Source organism: Sturnira hondurensis, unplaced genomic scaffold (genome assembly GCF_014824575.4).
Source record: "Sturnira hondurensis isolate 20B ecotype Veracruz unplaced genomic scaffold, ASM1482457v3 Scaffold0017436, whole genome shotgun sequence".
In the NCBI taxonomy this organism is placed as follows: Eukaryota; Metazoa; Chordata; class Mammalia; order Chiroptera; family Phyllostomidae; genus Sturnira; species Sturnira hondurensis.
The window spans coordinates 18,429,832-18,444,568 of NW_028090067.1; the positions used below are offsets into that span (position 1 = coordinate 18,429,832).

At 46.5% G+C, this 14,737-nt stretch overlaps 1 protein-coding gene across 6 annotated transcripts in view; it reads left to right on the forward strand.

Annotated features, from left to right (window-relative positions):
- The first annotated feature begins 919 nt into the window (after positions 1 to 919).
- Positions 920 to 14,737, forward strand: part of SGSM3 (small G protein signaling modulator 3) — a 41,712-nt gene continuing 27,894 nt past the window's right edge. For all 6 annotated transcript variants that reach the window (XM_037068113.1, XM_037068119.1, XM_037068115.1 and 3 more), the window contains exon 1: positions 920 to 1,040. The gene's annotated coding sequence lies outside the window, so the exon portion shown is untranslated. The remainder of the gene's footprint in view (positions 1,041 to 14,737) is intronic.

Here is a 14,737-nt window from a genome sequence, read left to right on the forward strand (position 1 = left end):
TTGCCCTGCTTTCAGTACTGGAGTGTTGTGGACCATGTGAAAGTAAAGTGGGCATAAAAACAGTAAGATGATTGAGACCGCCTTCTTGTGTTTTGTAGGCTTTGCCTGTGGTTCCCATTCAGTCACCCCAGGCTGAATCACCACCTTGGAATTCCAGTAGGAATCCGTGCTCAGCTCTGAAACTAAACGTGTAACACTTCAGAGGAAGGTGAAATTTGTAGAACTTTCCTGTAATACTACTGTAACTTTTGGTGACCTTTCTAAAATGTGTCAAGCAGGGTCTCCCCCCACCCCCCAGTTTAAGGCTTAATGTCAACTAGGACAGGGATAGTGAATAATGATGGGTCCGCCACCTTTTTGAACTTAGTTTGCACCATGCATTAACATTTTCTCACAACCATAAATGCACATTCTCATTTCGTAGATGAGCTAAATGTTAGCGCGGTTTAGTGACTCAAATGCAGGCCTCCGACTACACCCACTATATTATGCATGCCCAGAAAGTGCATTTCCTGGGCATGACCTCAACAACAAATCTGTTCCAGTTTGGGGCTCCTACCAAGGCTTGTGAATTGTGTGAGAGTGCCTCAGTCTGGTCTAGCATCGGTTATGTGCAGCCTTAAAGAAGGCACTTAAGTTTTCAGAAAATTAACATCAAGTGCCGCTTCTTCCCAGAGCTCAGCTTGTCTGGCTCCCATTCTGACCGAGGTTGTTACCCAAAGTACAGACGGGAAGCCGGTGCACACTGATGGGTGAAAATGGCTTCGAAGATTGTTTGGTTCTGAAAGGAGGCTCAAGAAAGAGCCGGGCTCGGGAGTGCGGAAAACCATGCAGCTCCCGCCCATCAGAGTCGGAGGACTTCAGCTCCCAGCAGGCCCCGCGGCCGCTTGCCGGGGTATCGCGCGTGCGCGGTGTCGCCTGCAAGCGCTGACTGGATTTTAGCTGAGGAGCTGCGGTGCCTCGAGCCCGAGCCAGGTTGGCGTGAGGTGGCGGGGACTCGTGGCGGGCGGAGGGGCAGCTGGACAGCTCCTGGGAGACAGGTAAGTGCAGACCGAGCGGTTAGTGCAACTAGCTGGTCTGCGGCGCCTGGGGCCCACACACGCTCCTCGCGGCTGTGGACAAACCGACTGACAGACGGCCGGGCGGAGGTCGGGCGGAGGAGGAGAGAACACCTGCCTGGCCGGACCTCGCCGGTGCGGTGCGCGAGTTGGGGCCCCGGCTGGCGGCAGCCTGGCGCGGGCTCTCGCATCTGGGTACGCAGCCTGCAGCCTCCGGGGCGGGACGATGCTCCGACCCGCGTGCCCCGCGTCCGCGCTGCGGGAGGGGGCGGCCTCCGGGAGGCGGGGGCCCACCCCCAGCTGAGTGGCTCTGCCTGGCCTAGTGGGAGGTGCGGGGCTCGAGCCCAAACACGCACGTCCCTCTCGGGCATCTCGGAGCAGCTTTACAGAAACTGCACCAAATGCAGGGCGGGGCGTGGGGCTCATTTATTTTATTTTGGGGAAAGGATGGCAGCCTTGAGCGCCCTTACAGCAGCAAACCCTTCAGCCTACCTTGTCGCCGCACCGAAGTGCGGGTCGGGCTCCGAACACGGGCTGGGACTCAGGCGGGGCTCCGAACGCTCTGGTGTTGCCGGTGGAAATCGAGGCGTGTACCAGGGTCGCCCAGTGCGATTCGGACTGCAATTTGGGGAATTATGCTCCTACTTAGTTTAGTGATCCAGGTGCTTCTTATATGCGGGGGTGGGGTGTTTAAAAGTTTGTCATCTGTCACTGATGACAAGTGTTACACTGATGACTCCCATGTTTTCCAGTCTTCTGCTGCACAGTGGTGGGAGAGACAGTGGTGGGTTTGGGGGTTTTTTGGTGGGGTATTTAAAGATGCCCTGGAATATTTTTTTTACCTTTTTGTCTTATTCTTTCTAAATTCAAGTTCCTAATAAGACTGAAAAAAAGAAAAAGAAAACTGAGTTTTCAACTTTGACTTGTTTACTTGTAACTTTTGTGATTGATTATATTTGTGATTATTTATAGATACACATTATGTTTCCCGCTTCTCTTTCCCCTCATTTATTTCCAGGTTTCTCTGAACTCTTAACAATAGAGTTAAACCTTCTGTGTATTACATAGATTTGTTTCTGTGCTCCATGACTAGTTTGCAATTGATTCTAAATACAGCTCTTTCTCATCTTCTGACAATCCTAGCACACGTAGCCTTTTCATTGCTAATTATTGCGCTAGTTTTCTGTTCCCCCCTTTTTAAAAAGATTTTACTTATTTATCTTTAGAGGGGAAGGGAAGGAGAGAGGGAGAGAAATATCAATGTATGGTTGCCTCTTGTGCATCGCCTGCTGGGAACTGGCCTGCAACCCAGGCATGTGCCCTGACTGGGAATTGAACCGCGGATCTTTGGTTCGCAGGCCTGCGCTCAGTCCACTGAGCTACACCAGCCAGGGCATCTGTTCCCCTTTTTAAGGGGCATGGAGGTGTGTGATCTGGGAGAGCAGGGCTGGGGTGATGTTTTAGTTGACCAGACATGGGTGACAGGTGAGCGTGACCCATGACCAGAGCATTAAAAAAAGCTTGTGAACAAAAGTAGTTTAAATATAAAAAGAGCACAGTAACCTTGTGAATTTAGGATCTTGTCAGGTTGACAGAAAAGTCCATAAACTAGAGTAGTACCTCACAGATGTGAACCTGACTTTAGGGTGAAATATTGAGAGAGGAACTCAGGTGAGAATCGTCTCTTACATCAGTATGGCCATCTTTCTGTGCCTGGAGTGGAGGCTGGGAACACCTGTTGGCTTATCAGCAATGTTCTGTTTGTATTTCCCATTTCTCTTTTCTTAGTTCTCAATGACAGTTTTGGCAGAAGCCCAAAATCTTGTATGTTTGATGATTTAACATCAGTTTCATCTACTTAGTCTCCAGATCAGCTCTGTTCTTCAGCTGGTGACATCAGTGATTTTTTCCATAGTGACCATTCATGAACTCATGCAGACTGTCACAAGGAAGGGGAATAATAGCACAGGAGGTGGTACCCACAGAAGAAATAAGAAACCTGTTTCTTTGCCATCACACAGCACACACACAGTGAGACAGGAAATCGAGACTGAAGCACAAGCTATAAGGAAGAGTTAGAACACCGAAGTCTGGACTTCTGCATACAGTAATAATCATCAGTAACATTTATTGAATGTCCTCTGTTTGCCATGTGCTGTAACTGTCACTGTGAGGTGTAGGTGTTAGTCTCATTTTATGTATAAGCTGAAGTACAAGAGTTCCGTAAATTGCCCACCGTTATGGTGACAGGGCCAGAATTCAACTTCAGGTCTGATCTGACACCCCTGCTCTTTCTAATGTGCTGTACTACCTTACCAACAAGTATGTTTAAGTTTCTCATTTTTGAAAAAGTATAAAACTTTACTGTGATCACATTTCTCCTTCAGAGTACTACCATTACCTGCCCTTTTCTTCCATTTACTCCTTAGTTTATTGCAGTCTGGCACTTACCCTGAACTCTATGGCAGCCCCACTCAGCCCTTTATTGAATACCTACTATACATACCATCTTCTAGACTTACAGAGAGGACAAAACATGGTTCTTGCTCTGTTTAGGTACTAATGAGAGAGGGAAAGAAATTCATATACAGAAACGTGATGTGTTAACTGCTGACAGAGCAATCTTTGCTCTTGGGAGTCGGGGAAGGAACACTTCACTGCAAAAAGTGACACTGGACTACCAACAGAGAGAAACCCTGCCCTGTCTGGTGAGGCTCAGGGGGTTGGGTGTCATCCGTCAAACCAAAAGGTCTCAGGTTTGATTCCCGGTCAGGGCACATACCTGGGTTGCAGTGGGTTGCAGGTTCAGTCCCGACTTGGGGGCTTAACAGATGCAACCAATTGGTGTTTCTTTCCCTCTCTCTCTAAAAATAAATAAATAAAATCTTTAAAAAAAACTGAGAGAAACTCTAAATTGTTTAAGACAGTAGTGTTGGGGCTGCATACTTAGGTGTGGACTTTTAGGAGAAGCTATATCTTGCCAGTGAGAGATAATACACTAAATATACAGTGTAGGCTTTAGAGTCTGACAGACCTGGGAACTGATCCTCAATTTTTTCTTTATAATACATGTCTACAGCGTAAGCTCTGTGAAAGTAGAGTCTTTGTCTTTTTCACCACCTCACCACTATCTCCTGGAATAGTGGTAGGAGATCAATAAATAGTTGTTTAACGAATACTTCCTAGCATATTGTGTTCTGCAAATGGTAGATTCTAGCACTCTTGTCATACTGGATTGGCCAAAAGGTCTGTTTAGTTTTTTCTGTAAAATAAAAGGCACTTTTTTCATTTTCACCTCTAACTTTATTGATTTGGATATTTTATGTCCAAAATAAATAAATTTTGTTTTATGTACAGCTATCTCCTGTATGGCATCACATTGCTTGTTCTCAGGTAATGTCTTGATTTGATGGCCATCAACTTCCACCGGTCTAACTGGTGGAGCATCATCCAGTGAGAAATTTCCAGTAAGAAACTTCGCAAACCACTTTTGACGGGTCCAGTCAGTCACGGCACTTTCTCCTTACACTGCACAGATCTTTTTTTGTTTCAGTTGAGTTTTTGCCTTTCTTTTAATAAGAAAGCACAATATGCTGAAAATGTTGCTCATTTTCTTCTATCTTCAGTATTGAAATGGCTACATAAAAATTCACCAATTTTGGTAAGTTTTTTAAAAGATTTATTTTTTTTAAAGAGAGGGAGAGAAACATCAATGTGTGGTTGCCTCTCATGTGCACCCCCTGTTGGAGACCTGGCCTGCAACCCAAGCATGTGCCCTGACTCTGGTTCACAGGCTGGGTTCAATCCACTGAGCCACATCAGCCAGGGCAAGTGTGTGGGGAATTTGTTTGTTTGTCTGTTTTTTAATGCATTCTGATATACCAGATGTCATGATACAACCTAACAGAATTGTTCTGAATGAAGTTGAAGACAACTAAGTGCTACTGGAGCCATCTTATGGAAAAAACAAACTTTTTGGCCAACTCAATACTATGTGACTGAAAAAGTGAGGCTTACAAACTGTTTTTGAAGACACCAGTGTTTGAATAGTATACATATAATCACTGCCCCTTCTTTTTGACCAATTAGGCTTATTACCTAAGGTCACAATTCATAAATGAGGAGAGAGACATTCACTTCATTTCAATAGGCACTGTTAACTGTGTCTTCACTTCTAATATTACCCTTTTCTTCCAGTTATAAACACATTACTGCTTTTTCTTAGTGTTTGTGATGTAGATTTTGCATGTATGCTTTTTTTCTCTGCTGCTGATATGAATTATTTTGGGAAGTAATAGTTTTATCAATAAGAGTAAGGTCAGAAATGAGATTGAATACATCAATCCAGTTATCAAAAGGCTTGTTCTTGAGAAGGGCCTGATATCCAATTATGGCTAACAGATTTTTTTTAACAAAATGATAAGACCATTCCCTGCCCTCTCTAGATATTTAGTTAGCCTTCTGACTAACATACTAAAGACATGAAACAACAGATTATTTCCTTCTTCTTGTGTTTGACTTTCATTTGTAAATATCCTTAATTTGTGTGACTTAAGGTCAGGGTTAAAGTCCAAATACCACTTTTTAAAAAACTTTTGAAGACAGTAGAGTATAGTAATTAGGATCACCTAACAAAGTTCAAATTCTGGCTCTACCATTTCAAACTTTGATGTAACTTCCCAATGCCTCATTTTCCTCTTCTGCAAGATTGGAATAGTTACTACTACTGACACCACCACTCATAATAATAGTTAATATTTATTGGGTATTTACTGTATACTAGGCACAGAATTTTACTTATATTAAATCAATCTTCATAACCACTCATCATATTATTAGTATTACAGCCACTTAAGGTGAGGAGACAGTCACAAAAATGATGAGTAACTTGATTAAGGCCACCCAAATGAGTGGCAGGATTAGGATTTGAACCTGGGTAGTCAAACTCCATAGTTTGTGCTCCTAACCTCCTACTTCACTGGGTCATTTAAATATTAAGTAAAAGCCATGTAATGTATCTTGACAGGAAGTCTATAAGTGCTGGCTGCTATAGTTAGCTTTGAGTTTATAAAGCATTTCACATTTTCTAATTTGGTTGTCATAAGTACAACAATACATTGTGACTGTCTCTGTCTTGCAGGTAGGAACTGAGTTTGCTCATTTGCCCAAGGTCATACAGCAAGCATGAAGGCAATGCTCTGGCCTTGGTCCTCTTCCACACCTGAATTTTTATTTTGAATAAAAATAAAAACGAGGCATCACATTTTGAGAGTTCAGTGGACATATGTTATTTTGGCCTGCCCAGCATCCAGTCCAGATTTGACTGAGAATTAGCAGCTCACTTTTGCCATGAGGAAACACGTGAGCCAGGTTGGGCCAACATATGTTGGAGAAACTGATGTGTTCCTCCCTTTATTTGAATCTTCGGTTGAATGACACAGTGGCAGCCACAGCTCCTTCCCCCAAACACGGATTCATTCCTAATGTGTAGATGCTGGAGCTGCGCTGTTATTTGTACTCAAAGACTTGATTCTTCACCTTTTCCTCAGTTCTGTGCCCTATTTCATATCCTTTAAATATATTCCTGTATTATATAGTTTGTTACCCAAAGTCAGTTTTTGTGGCTTGCATTTGATACTCCCTTCACTTACTGTTACATGACATGTGGCCACGTCACCTACAAAAGAGTTAAAATAACTGGTTAACTTTCTCTGAAGAGAAAACCTGAAGGTTATCTTCAAATGTCTGAAGCATGTAGTATACCAGGTGTCCCTAAAAAGAATAAAGATATTGCTCACAAACATATTTCTGTTCAAGATAACAACCTGACAACTACAGTCGTACTACTCAGGGTGGTGTAGAGCGACAACTTAGGAATCACTGAGTATTTGATATGAGCAGTGCTTAGCCTCTCTGAGCCCTGATTTTCTCAGGTTTCTTAGCTCAGTGGTAAATGCTCAGTAAATATTTTCCTTGGTACCTCCCTTATAATACCTCAGCCTATTCACTGCCACAAAGTAAATAGGGTTGGATTACTATAGTTTAGGGTTATTATGTAGTTATTTTCATATCTTCAATTGAAACATCCCCACTAATCATATAGTGGTAGGGCCACATAAATGATATAAGATAGTTTGTAGACCTCCATGGTTTAATTCTATGAAGAATAGGGACTTTATTAACTATATTTATGATCTCATTTTAAGTGCCATATGCTCTTATGTTAGTATAAAATTTTATTTAAAAGTGGCCCTTTTGCCCTGGCTGGTGTAGCTCAGTGAATTGAGTGTGGGCCTGCGAACTAAAGGATCGCGGTTCAATTCCCAGTCAGGGCACATGCCTGGGTTGCAGGCTAGTCCCCAGCAGGGGATGCACGAGAGGCAACCATACATTGATATTTCTCTCCCTCTCTCCTTCCCTTCCGCTCTAAATAAAAATACATAAAATCTTTTTTAAAAAAGTGGCCCTTTTTGACAGCCCTCAAGGAGATTTATTTTCCTTTTCAGAGCTACCTGATGTTGAATTGCAGTTAGCTAATCATTATTTGTTTCACTTTTACTTCTAAGGAGGTTGCTGCCCACCACCCCTGATGGTGGAATGACAGAAGGTCCATGTAGTACCTTGCTTTTGCCTCCTTATCATCATCTAGGTACTGCTAGGCTGTAAACTTAGGGGAATGATCCTGGGAGGGACTCAGGGAGGAAACCAGATTACCTTGTATGATTAATTATTTTACAGGAAGACCTAGAGTGGATGAGCGTGGTTCAGAAGTCTGTTCAGCAGGGCTTCATTTAACTGGTGCTACTATGCAGGATAGGGGGAGCTGTGCCTGGGCTTGCAGAATTCTGGGCTGAGATCGCTGTTTCTGTGGTCTCTGTTTCCACAGAGTAGTCTGCTCTGCCTTGCACAGTCAACCCTAACTCTTGCCTGCAGGAACACTATCTCTGGTTGCAAATGAAATACTGACTCGGGGAAGGGAAAGCAGTCCTAGTTGTAAGGATGTGGGAGTGGGAGCAGGAGTGAAGCTCAAGGTACAGTTGATTATTGGAGTCATTTTGCTCTTCTGCTGATGCCAGTTTGCAGGGAGGCAGTTAAGAAATTTGGATGAATACTTCTGGCTAAGATGGAAGCATAGGTAGACACACTGCCTCCTTGCACAACCAAAAGAAGGACAACAACAAATTTAAAAATGAAAAACAACCAGAACTGCCAGAAAATCAGACTGTATGGAAGTCCAACAACCAAGGAGTTAAAAAAGAAACATCCAGACCGGTAGGGAGGGCGAAGACGGGCAGCCAAGCAGAGAGGACTCACGCAGCAAGGCAGCAGCTGGCCGAACTGGTGAGGTGGCAGATTGCAGACTGGGCAGCCCCACATTCTCATGCAGATAAACTAGAAGAAACAACTAGGGAGCAAGACAGACTTCGAGACAGACCACGAAACCCAGGGTTCCAGTGCAGGGAAATAAAGCCTCAAGGCCTCTGACTGAAAACACCTGTGGGGCTTGCGGCAGCGGGAGAAATTCCCAGCCTCACAAAAGAGTTCGTTGGAGAGACCCACAGGATCCTAGAAGGTTGTGTTGCCACGCTTCAAGGCCAGGCAGGTTCATGGTATTTGTGCAGATAGAAGAATATTCACAGAGTCATTGGGATGTCTGGCATGCCTTTATTCATGTGTGGGCAAGCCATGCACACTTCAAGCTGCATGTCTGTCTGCATGTCTCATGGCCTAGCACTCGTCCCCTTTCGTGTCTCTCATCACCATCACCCCCAGCAGGGAGTCCCTACCTGTTTAAGTACTAGAGGGGAACAAAGCTGGCAAGATGCCAGAACATTACATAACGTAACATAATTTTGCACATGTGAGCTCACTTCATGTTATGGGAACGGTTTATCGGGAACAGTTTGTCAGACCCAGTCTCAATGCTATGAGAACACTAGTTATCAGGCCCTTCCAAGACTATTGGAACACTGCTCCCCTTGCTACCCAGACAGACAAACACCTCTCATTTAGAGTCCGGAGGACCGTCCATAAGCATTTCGTCCAACCCCTCAGCACAGGGGTGGCAGCTGCAGCTCGCAGGCCCTGGTTTTTGTTTTGTGTTTTTTTTTATTTAAGATTTTATTTATCTTTAGAGGGGAAGGGAAGGAGAGAGGGAGAGAAACATCAATGTATGGTTGCCTCACGTGTGTTACCTGCCAGGAACTGGCATGCAACCCAGGCATGTGCCCTGACTGGGAATCGAACTGCAATCGTCTGGTTTGCAGGCCCGCGCTCAATCCACTGAGCTACACCAGCCAGGGCACGCAGGCCCTGTTTTGAGAGACCAGTGTACTATTCAGTCATTCCAGCAGTGTGGGCTTGATAGGCCACATGGAACTTCCAGTCAATCTGCAAGTCTAGAGCCCGCTGTTGTACCAAGGGCCCAGTAAAACACATCCCCTGATCACTTTCAATGATTAAGGGTCCCCCATAAGCAGCACATAACCTCTTCAGTGCAGCAATCACTGCTTTCTTTTTTAAAAAAAAAAAAATTTTATTTATCTTTAGAGGGGAAGGGAAGGAGAGAAGGAGAGAAATATCAATGTATGGTTGCTTCTTGTGAGTCCCCTGCTGGGAACTGGCCTGCAACCCAGGCATGTGCCCTGACTGGGAATCGAACTGCGATCGTGTAGTTCGCAGGCCCGCACTCAATCCACTGAGCTACACCAGCCAGGGCGCAATCACTGCTTTCTGATCTGGGTGCCATGCAGGATAAGCAGCTAAAAGTCCTGTGGCCATGTCCACACGTGTAATAGCAGAGTTATATCCCTCTGAACTATGTGGGAACCCAATTACATCTACCTGCCACCGGGTCAGCAGTACCTGTCCCTGCACTACCTGTCCAGAATCTCCCACAGGCCTTCGGGGATGCTCACAGGTTTCTTGCGTTTCTGCCAAAGTAACAGATAACCTTCAAGTTTTAATAGTGGACCATATAGTCTTCTACCCAGCATGTAAGAGGCAATGGTATAGCCACTGGGCTACTTCTCTTCCTGAGGGACTGAGTTTCTAGCCACCGCATCTTGGATAGAGTATCAGCATCATTATTCCCAGGGGAAGCAGGAGGTGCATGTCTGGTAACATGATATAGTCATTTGTTTCTAGTGGCCTAATTCCCATAAGTCTTGCCACAAAGCCTGTCCCCACAATGGTCTATGCATAACCACCCACTTATTTGCATGCCATGTTGAGATCCATAATGTTAGCCCCTGGTACACTACCCAACTATCTGTGGAAATAGGGGTGGGGGGCTTCCTTGACAACCACTATCCAGATGGCACAGAGTTCAGCCCATTGACTGCTTTGCCCAATACCTGTGTCAAACCAGATCGTCTCTGTTTCTGGTTGGACTGCCACAGCTGTCCACACAGCAGGCTGGCCCCTGCTGGACCCGTCAGTGTACCATGCATCTGAGGGAATGGGTGCCTGCCCCTCCTGGAAGGGGCTAGTTTCTACCTCCTCTTTAGGGACAGGAACAGTAGATTTCTGATCTACATAAATAACTGGACCTAACACATAAATAATTGGTCCTTCCTGTAGCTCAGCCCACAAAGGGCTAGTGGACAAAGTACTTTTTGCTGCAAATAAGCCCCCCACTTAGCCAGCGTCCCACTATGAGGCCTGGCCATCCAGTCCTGGACCCACCCTGCAGTGGGATGGGTGGTCCTAACTGTCATAGGGGCAGTTCCTAGTATGGCCTCAGTGGCCAACAGGGCAGTATATACAGCAGCCAACTGCTTTTCAGTCAAGGAGTACCATGCGTCTTCTCCCTTCCATAGTTGGGACCAGAAACCCAAGGGTTGACAAAGCCATTCTGTTCACTGCCACAAACCCCATCCAAACCCTTCCTGTGTCACATGCACATCTAGCTTACAGGGTCTAGCAGGATATTTCCTCCCTCTTCTTGGGAGGCTGGCACAGCCAAATGAGCCTTTAGATGCATAGGACAGACCTCTTTGGGTCACACCCTCAGGGTTTGGACAGATAAGTTAGGCCTGCACCTGACACCGGTGTGCGGACACTAGGAGCTGCACTTGTGCAGCACCACACGCTACCTGGGTGGGTGCCAGTTGCTGGTGCCACCATTGCATCCCCTCGGGTCACCAGGCCACTGTTTCTGTGACTCCAGTGACTGCTGTCTCTGTGGCTCTAGGTGCCACTGTCATTTTCTGGGACCTCTCTGACGGGCGCTGCACTCTCCTGCTGCCACTGCCACTGTCACTGTCACCATGGCTCTCTGGCCTGCTTCCTATCAGTGAGTGAGCTTTCTGGGTGCCAGCACCTGCTCCCCTATCTCATGCCAGCTCCATCCTGCTTTCTCACAGCCTCCCAGGTCACTGCGCCAGCTCTAACAGCTTCCACAGCCACCCCTCCTTCTGGAACACTGTTGCAAAGGTCAGCTCCAAGCGCTCAGCCTTGACCCACAGGCACAGCAGCCCACACTACTCGCCTGCAGAGGGGTCATGCAGGGTCCCCACCTCTTCTAATCAGTGGGCTTGAAGCAGAGTTTTCCAGGTGATGGTGCTGCTGCTGCCAGATCACCTGGCCCAGGGCCGGCCCTCCAGACGGTCACTGTCAGCCACTGTGTTCCAAGTCTGTGTGGGGCAGGGAAGGGAAGGGGATTCCCAGACCCACACTTCCCCCAGGAGCCACAGGCTGCTGCCCTCAGGCAACTCAGTTCATTTCCCCCCTCACCCTTTTCCCTTCCATCACTGAGAGTGGGGAGGGGGATTGCAGCAGCTCAGTTGCTCGGAGGCTTGTTACCAGGGCACAGACTCAAGCCTTCAAGGCTTTTTTTTTCTCTGCCTCTGTGTTCTGTAACTTTGCAGGTGATGAAGTGCAGTCTCCTCTTCTTCAGCCTTATAGGGCTTCCCTGCTCAGGGCTCTTGGAACTTCACTTTGTCTCAAAGCGTAGTCTCCATCTCAGCTCACAAAGCTGAAAGGAACACCCAGCCCACAGCCCCCAGGGCCACAGAGGCACTGGGCATTTTCTAAGGTCTCCTCCACCACTCACAGGGCTTTCACCACTGACATAGGGCCAGTCATGGGGTGGAAGACCGAACTGCTAGGAGCCCGGCCACCAAATACTACCTGCCAGTAATCAGCCACTCCAAACCCTCCTCCAGGGGTGCCGGCTCCACAGTGTTCTGTGACAAATCCTGATGGCTGTGCCAATTGTGTTGCCACCCTTCAAGGCCAGGCAGGTTCATGGTATTCGTGCAGACAGAAAAATATTCACAGAGTCATTGGGATGTCTGGCATGCCTTTATTCATGAGTGGGCAAGCCATGCACACTGCAGGCTGTGTCTATCTGCATGTCTCATGTCCTGGCACCTGTCCCTTTGTGTGTCTCTCATCATAACTGCCCCCAGCAGGGAGTCCCTAACTATTTAAGTACTAGAGAGGAACAAAGCTGTCAAGATGCCAGAACATTACATAACATAATATAACAATTCTGCACATGCAAGCCCACTTCATGTTATGGGAACAGTTTATCAGACTCAGTCTCAAGGCTATGAGAACACTAGTTATGAGGCCCCTCTAAGGCTGTGGGAACACTGCTTGCCTTAGCTACCCAGACACCTGGGTAAGGAAGCCAAACTGCCTCTACTTTCCCCACAAATATACACGAATCTGCCCACCTGAAAATCAGCACCAGAAGGGCCCAATTTGATTATGGGTAGCAGGGGAAGTGACTGAAAGCTGACAAAGAGTGGAGCAAGCAGCACTGTTCCCTCTTGGACCCCTGCCCCACATACAGCATCACAACACAGCAAGCTGGGTTACCCCACCCTGGTGATCACCTAAGGCTCTGCTCCTTACTACATAGTAGGTGTGCTGAGACAACAACAACAAAAAATGGCCCAAATGAAAGAACAGATCAAAGCTCCAGGAAAAATACAACTAAGCGACGAAGAGATAGCCAGCCTATTAGATGCACAGTTCAAACACTGGTAATCAGGATGCTCACAGAAATGGTTGAGCTCAGTTTCAAAATGAAGGAACAAATGAAGGCTACCGAAAGTGAAACAAAGGAAAATGTACAGGGAACCAATAGTGAAAGGAAGGAAACCAGGACTCAAATCAATGGTTTGGAGCAGAAGGAAGAAATAAATATTCAACAGGAACAGAATGAAGAAACAAGAATTTAAAAAATGAGGAGAGGCTTAGGAACCTCCAGGATAACTTTAAATGTCCCAACATCCAAATCGTAGGGGTGCCAGAAGGAGAAGAGGAAGAGCAAGAAACTGAAAACTTACTTGAAAAAATAATGAAGGAGAAATTCCCGAGACTTCCGCCAAGATGGAGGCATAGGTGGAAGGAAACACTGTGCCTTCTCCCACAACCAAGTTTGAACACAACAAAGGTTTGGAGAACTAGGACACACCCAAAGACCAGAAAACGGAATTATACGGAAGTCCAACAACTACGAACCGTTCAACAGGGACGGTAAGAGGGGCGGAGCCAGCAGTGGAGCTGGGTAGGGCAGGACAGATCCCCCGACCTAGGCGCGCAGGCAGCCCGGAACCAGTCGGGGTGTAGGGCAGACTGACCTCGGTTGCACATTCGCACACAGTGAGACGGACCACGCAGGCCCCAGGGGGCGAACCCAGTGGTGGAGGGCTGACAGCAGTGGCACACTCGTGGTGGGTGGCACACTCGCGTGCAGTGGAACGAAACGCGTGGGCCTGGTGATGGTGGTAGCTGCAGTGCTGGGGCCTCGGCGGCAGTCGGCAGATGGGAAGCCATTGTTCCTCTTTGACCCCGCCCCCACATACAACGTCACAACCCAGAGACTTAGTTGCCCTGTTCCAGTGAACACTTTAGGGCTCTGATCCTGCTACGTAACAGGCACGAACAGCCCAAAAGATGGCGCAAGAAGAACTCAAAGTCCCAGAGCCAATAACTCTAAGCGACCGAGAAATTGCCAGCCTCTCAGAAGCACAATTCAAGACACTATTTATCAGGATGCTCACAGAACTGGTAGATTATAGTCACAAATTAGAGGAACATAGTCACAAATTAGAGGAACATATGAAGGCTAAACTAATTGAAATGAAGGGAGATGCACAGGAAACCAATAGTGATGGAAAGGAAACTGGGACTCAAATCAATGGAATGGACCAGAAGGAAGAACAAAACATCCCACCAGAAAGGAATGAAGAAATGAGAATTCAAAAAAATGAGGAGAGGCTTAGGAACCTCCAGGACATCTTTAAACGTTCCAACATCCGAATTATAGGGGTACCAGAAGGGGGAAAGAAACAGCCACGAGTGGAAAACATATTTGAACAAATAATAAAGGAGAACTTCCCCAGTCTGGCAAAGGAAATAGACTTCCAGGAAATCCAGGAAGCTCAGAGAGTGCCAAAGAAGTTGGACCCAAGAAGGAACACACCAAGGCACATCATAATTACATTAGCCAAGACCAAAATGAAGGAGAGAATCCTAGAAGCATCAAGGGATAAGGGGACAGTCACCTACAAAGGAGTACCCATCAGACTGTCAGCGGATTTCTCAAAAGAGACCTTACAGGCAAGAAGGGGCTGGAAAGAAGTATTCCAAGTCATGAAATCCAAAGACCTACAGCCAAGATTGCTTTATCCAGCAAAACTTTCATTTAGAATGGAAGGACA